We start from the raw sequence: 7,309 nt of genomic DNA, 5'->3' as shown, positions 1-7,309 counted from the left end.
CTTCTTCAATACCGTTGGTTCCCTAGGGACTTAGGTTATCTGCCTAGGTCAGGGACCAGCTTCCCTCCAGTTAAAAGCTGTCGCCCCCAGCCCCTGAGATATAGCTTGTGGCCCCCTGCATCATCATGGTCTTACACGCCACCTCTCCTCACTCCTGAGGACCCTGTTCTCCACTCACCTGGACCAAACTGAGCTGCCTTCATGCAGCTTATCTCTGCTGTAGAGCTCATTGCTCCTGCCACACCCTGCCTTAATCCCAGCATCGGTTTTCTTCCTTCACAGGCTTTATACCTATTTTTGGTCACACTTGTGCCTCCAGCCTGGGGCCCATAATTGGTAAATATTTACAAAGGTTACTGTGGACAAAGCACTGTGTTAATAGCCTAAGACTAGAGGGTGGCAAGAATTGACTTTGTGTCTAAGAGCTTCCGAGCTAACATAGGGCTATACACGCCTGTGCCATTGAGTACACTCATAGGACCAAGCAGAAAGGACTTTCTTCCCTGTGTGGTCGGGGAAGGCTTCCCAGAAGAGGTGGGGTTTGAACTGAGCATGAAAGGATTAGGCATGAAATGTGTTGAGGCCAGTGGCTCTCAACACATTTTAAAGAAAGATATGAGTTCGGCTGTCCCCTCAGAGATATGATACCTAGGTCTGTGGTGAGATCTAGTTGCTGAATTATTATTGTTCTCCTCCTCCTCCTCCTCCTCCTCCTCCTCCTCCTCCTCCTCCTCCTCCTCCTTCTTCTTCTTCTTCTTTAAAATGTCATAGTGACTGAGTGAGGTGATCAGTGCTGAGGACTGGACAGGCAGAGAGAAGAAGAAAAGCATTGCAGATGCAGGAAACAGCTGAAGTTAAAGAGGAAAGGCAGGAAAGCACAGAGCTTTGATCTGAGGAAAGTTCATTTGAAGAAACAGACTAATTTACCTGATAGATATTAAGTGCTTGAAAGGCAGGTCAGAGGTTGAGTTCTATACTTCATGCAATTGGGAGCCTCCAATAATGTTTGAGGGGTGTATTCTAGGACAGTGGTCCCCAACCTTGTTTGGGCCATGGACTGGTTTAATGTCAGAAAATATTTTCATGGACCTGCCTTTAGGGTGGGACAGATAAATGCGCAAAATAAAATTATGCGACCGGTGTAAAAACTCTGGTATTTTTAAATATAATTGTCGAACTTACGATATTTATTGGGCTAAGTTAAAGGAGGAACAAGTATGTCCTCATTATTCAGGTTGTATTTAAATTGGTTATTCTGACAACGTTTCATGTCTGACATCAATATGTAATATGAGGCCCTGGCCGGTTGGCTCAGTGGTAGAGCATCGGCCTGGCATGCAGAAGTCCTGGGTTCGATTCCCGGCCAGGGCACGCAGGAGAAGCGCCCATCTGCTTCTCCACCCCTTCCCCTCTCCTTCCTCTCTGTCTCTCTCTTCCCCTCCCGCAGCAAGGCTCCATTAGAGCAAAGATGGCCCGGGCCCTGGGGATGGCTCCTTGGCCTCTGCCCCAGGCGCTAGAGTGGCTCTGGTCGCAACAGAGCGACGCCCCGGAGGGGCAGAGCATCGTTCCCTGGTGGGCAGAGCGTCGCCCCCTGGTGGGCGTGCTGGGTGGATCCCGGTCGGGCGCATGCGGGAGTCTGTCTGACTGTCTCTCCCCTTTTCCAGCTTTGGAAAAATACAAAAAAAAAAAAAAATGTAATATGATAGGTTCAGGCTCGCTACCAATCATGAACCTATGACAATAAAAATAAACATGAATCCACTGTGTACTCAAATGCAACTTTATTAGAAGCGTCCTCTTAACATTGCACCAACAGCATAACATGAGTAACATCCTCTCTGCCTCCAAACACTTTCCAGTCACTATGGTAACATTTAAACATGCCTTAAAAATAAGATTCAACACAAAAACAAATATAAAGTGCATGAAAAATACAACTCACCATTGTTATGAATATTGTAAGTTAAGGGTTATTTATTATAATGTTTATATAGAGTGAGAGATAGTAGCCTATCTCTCAACAACCATAACGCTAAATCAGTGGGAGCCCTGAGTTTGTTTCTCTGCAACAAGATGGTCCCATCTAGGGGTAATGGGAGACAATGACACCTGAAGTGTGTTGTGTTGCTTATGTCCAGTCTATTCCATAATTTTGTTTTGGTTGCTGTCACTGCAGAAAATCCCGCTTCACACAAATAGGATGTCGGAAATGGCAACAAGGTTTTGAGTGCTTTTGTGGCGATCTCGGGGTATTCTGCCATGACTTTAATCCAGAACACTGGCAGAGTTGTAGACTCAAACATATTTTTAAGGCCGCCGTCATTTGCAATCTCTAGTAGTTGATCCTTTTCTTGCATAGGCACACTGGATTCACCTGGTTTGTTGACAAATGGATTGCGGATCCATTTTTTGGCAATTCGTGGGTCTTTCATGGTTGGGAAGTAGCGTTCAAACTCTTTTAAAAGCAAATACAGGTGATCCTGTACCAACTGGGACAATGAAGGCTTGGGCTCAGTCTCTTCCAAAATTCCCGCGAATGTTTGAAACATGTCAAATATACCCCTCCCTGTTCATGCGTTGTTCCCACAAATTCAGTTTGGCCTTAAATGCAGCTACTTTATCTGCCAACTTGAAGACAGTTGTCATTTTCCCCTGAAGTGACCGATTGAGTTCATTGAGGAGGTTAAATATGTTGCACAAGTGAGCGAGTTTTGCGACCCATTCCTTGTCACTGAAATATGCTTCTAGTGGTGACATTTTTCTGAAAAATCTCTGCAGCGGCTCTCGTAATTCAAACACTCTGGCCAGGGCCCTCCCTCAGGATAACCATCTTATTTCTGTGTATAAGAGAAGGTGTCTGTGCTCCGCGTTCATTTCCGCACAAAGCTGCTCGAACAGGCGCGAGTGAAGGGCGTGTGCTTTGATGTGGTTAATAACTTTAACAACATCATTCAATACGCTGTTAAGTTCCAGTGGTATATTTCAGCTAGCCAGTATTTCCCTGTGAATGACACAATGCGTAGACTCGCATTCAGGTGCAATCTCCTTAATCCGAGTAGTTAAACCAGACATCCTTCCGGTCATGGCAGCAGCTCCATCTGTGCATATGCCGACACAAAAAGACCATTTCAGTTTTCCTGATATATAGTCATCCAGCGATTTAAATAGTTCTGCGGCTATGGTTTTGGTTGGCAATGATAGTGCACATAACATATCCTTGTGCACATCCTCTTGATAAAGATAACACACGTAAACAAGTAGCATTGCCTTGTTGTCAATATCTGTAGATTTGTCAACCTGGAGAGCGTACCACGGTGATTTATTAATCCTTTCCAACAATTGTGATTCAACGTCCTCTGCTATTTCCTCAATGCGCCGTGTGATGGTGGTAGCCGAAAGAGACATCTGTGCTGTCTTTTTAACCGCAGCCTCTCCTAGAAGTTCACGACAAACATCTTTAGTGGCTGGAAAGATCAATTCTTCACCAATGGTGAATGGCTTCTTAGCCTTAGCAATACGATTAGCCACCAAGTATGATGCTCTCAGTGCACTCTCATTTATTGATGTAGTGTCCACCAGTAATAGTTTCTGTCCTTCTTGTTTATGCCTTTTTCTTTCGAAATACTCAGAAGGCTTGTCTTTTAAAGTAGGGTGCTTTGTTCTCAAGTGGCAAAGCAGTTTTGAAGGCTTCATTGCCTCATTACTTAGCCGGTCGCTACATATTATGCAGAGCGGCCTTGGTGTGCGAGAATCACCAGTTGCGATAAATCCATACTTCAAGTAGGACTCCTGGTATTGTCTGTTAAGTGAAGCCTTCTTTTTCTTTGAGGTTGTAGGTTCTTCTTCTGTCTCCTCACTGGCCCTTTTCCGCTTCACTAAAAAACTTTTTTTTTTAATACAAAATTTATTTCTTAAGGTTCTAGTGTCTAGAAAATGAAGATAAAAGTGTCAGCTAATTTGGTTCCTATGAAGAGTTCTCTTCATCACTTTCAGATGATCACCTTCTCTGTCTTCACATGGCCTTTCCTTGGTGCATACATACAGACAAATCTCTTTCTCTGTCTTCCTCTTTTTTTTAAAATTAATTTTAATGGGGTGACATTGATAAGTCAGGGTACATATGTTCAGAGAAAACATCTCTACGTTATTTTGACATTTGATTATGCTGCATTCCCATCACCCAAAGTCCAATTGTCTTCCGTCACCTTCTAACTGGTTTTCTTTGTGCCCCTCCCCTCCCCCAACCCCCTCTCTCTACTTCCCCCCACCCCGTAACCCCCACACATTTGCCCATGTCTCTGAGTCTCATTTTTATATCCCACCTCTGTATGGAATCATACAGTTCTTAGTTTTTTCTGATTTACTTACTTCGCTCAGTATAATGTTATCAAGGTCCATCCATGTTGTTGTAAATGATCCGATGTCATCATTTCTTATGGCTGAGTAGTATTCCATAGTATATATGTACCAAAGCTTTTTAATCCACCCGTCCTTTGACGGACACTTGGGCTGTTTCCAGATCTTCACTATTGTGAACAATGCTGCCACAAACATGGGGGTGCATTTCTTCTTTTCAAACAGTGCTATGATGTTCTGGGGTATATTCCTAAAAGTGGTATAGCTGGGTCAAAAGGCAGTTTGATTTTTAACTTCTTGAGAAATCTCCATACTGTTTTCCACAGTGGCTGCACCAGTCTGCGTTCCCACCAGCAGTGCAGGAGGGTTCCCTTTTCTCCACATCCTCACCAGCACTTATTCTGTGTTGTTTTGTTGATGAGCGTCATTCTGACTGGTGTAAGGTGATATCTTATTGTGGTTTTAATTCACATTTCTCTAATGATTAGTGATATTGAACATTTTTTCATATGCCTATTAGCCATCTGTATGTCCTCTTTGGAGAAGTGTCTATTAATTTCTTTTGCCCATTTTTGGATTGGATTGTTTGTCTTTCTGGTATTAAGTTTTACAAGTTCTTTATAAATTTTGGTTATTAACCCCTTATCAGACGTATTGTCAAATATATTCTCCCATTGTGTAGTTTGTCTTTTTATTCTGTTCTTATTGTCTTTAGCTGTGCAGAAGCTTTTTAGTTTGATATACTCCCCTTTATTTATCCTGTCTTTTATTTCACTTGCCCTTGGAGATAAATCAGCAAATATATTGCTGCGAGAGATGTCAGAGAGCTTACTGCCTATGTTTTCTTCTAATTTACTTATGGTTTCATGGCTTACATTTAAGTCTTTTATCAATTTTAAGTTTATTTTTGTGAATGGTGTAAGTTGGTGGTCTAGTTTCATTTTTTTTGCATGTAGCTGTCCAATTTTCCCAACACCATTTATTAAAGAGGCTGTCTTTATTCTCTTACCTCCTTTGTCAAATATCAGTTGTCCGTAGAGCTGTGGGTTTATTTCTGGGTACTCTGTTCTGTTCCATTGATCTATATGCCTGTTCTTATGCCAGCACCAGGCTGTTTTGAGTACAATGGCCTTGTGGTATAACTTGATATCCGGAAGTGTGATACCTCCCACTTTATTCTTCCTTTTCAAGATTGTTGAGGCTAATTGTGTTCTCTTTTGGTTCCATATAAAGTTTTGGAATATGTCTTCTATATCTTTGAAGTAAGTCATTGGTATTTTAATCAGTATTTCATTGAATTTATAAATTGCTTTGGGTAATATAGACATTTTAATGATGTTTATTCTTCCTAACCATGAGCACGGTATATGCTTCCACTTGTTTGTATCTTCCCTGATTTCTTTTATCAATGTTTTATAATTTTCCAAGTACAAGTCTTTAATCTTCCTGGTTAAATTTATTTCTAGGTACTTTTTTTGGTTGCAATAGAAAAGGGGATTGCTTCCTTAATTTCTCTTTCTGACGGTTCATTGTTAGTGTATAATAATGCCTCTGATTTCTGAATATTAATTTTATATCCTGCCATTTTGCTGAATTCATTTATCAGGTCTAGTAGTTTTTTGACTGAGACTTTAGGGTTTTCTATATACAATATCATATCATCTGCAAATAATGATAGTTTTACTTCTTCTTTTCCCACTTGAATTTCTTTTATTTCTTCTTCTTGTCTGATTGCTGTAGCTAGGACTTCCAGAACTATGTTGAATAAGAGTGGTGAAAGGGGGCACCCCTGCCTTGTTCCTGATCTTAAGGGGGTGGCTTTTAATTTTTGCCCATTGAGTATGATGTTGGCTGTGGCTTTGTCATAGATGGCCTTTATCATGTTGAGGTATGTTCCCTGTATTCCCACTTTGCTGAGAGTTTTGATCATGAATGGGTGCTGGATTTTATCAAATGCTTTTTCTGTATCTATTGAAATTATCATGTGGTTTTTCTCCTTCCTTTTGTTTATGTGATGAATCACATTGATTGATTTGCGAATATTGTACCAGCCTTGTCTCCCCAGAATAAATCCCACTTGATCATGGTGTATGATTTTTTCCATATATTGCTGGATCCGGTTTGCTAATATTTTGTTGAGGATTTTAGCATCTAAATTCATCAGGGATATTGGCCTATAATTTTCTTTCTTTGTGTTGTCTTTGCCTGGTTTTGGAATCAGAATTATACTCACCTCATAAAAGGAGCTTGAAAGTCTTCCTTTCTCTTGAATTTTTTGAAATAGCTTGAGAAGGATAGGAGTTAATTCTTCTTTGAATATTTGGTAGAATTCACTTGTAAAGCCATTAGGCCCAGGACTTTTCTTTTTTGGGAGTTTTTTTGATAACTGTTTCTATCTCATTTGTTGTGATCAGTCTGTTTAGGTTTTCTGATTCTTCCAGATTAATTTTTGGAAGATTATATGTTTCAAAAAATTTGTCCATTTCATCTAGGTTGTCTAGTTTTTTGGCGTACAGTTCTTCATAGTATTTTTTTTACAATATTTTGTATTTCTGTTGTGTCAGTTGTTATTTCTCCACTCTCATTTCTAATTGTATTTATTTGAGTACTCTCTCTTTTTTTCTTGGTGAGTTTGGCTAAAGGTTCATCGATCTTGTTTACCTTTTCAAAGAACCAGCTCCTGGTTTCATTGATTTTCTATATTGTTTCTTTAGCCTCTATGTCATTTATTTCTGCTCTGATCTTTATTATTTCCTTCCTTCTACTAGCTCTGGGATTTACTTGCTGTTCTTTTTCTAGTTCTTTTAGATGTAGGGTCAAGTTGTTTATTTGAGCTTTTTCTAGCTTCTTGAGGTTTGCCTGTAATGCTATGAATGTCCCTCTCAGGACTGCTTTTGCTGTGTCCCATAAATTTTGAGTTGATGTATACTCGTTATCATTTGTTTCTAGGAAT

This window comes from Saccopteryx leptura, chromosome 4 (genome assembly GCF_036850995.1).
Source record: "Saccopteryx leptura isolate mSacLep1 chromosome 4, mSacLep1_pri_phased_curated, whole genome shotgun sequence".
NCBI lineage: Eukaryota > Metazoa > Chordata > Mammalia > Chiroptera > Emballonuridae > Saccopteryx > Saccopteryx leptura.
This window is presented reverse-complemented; position numbering follows the sequence as displayed.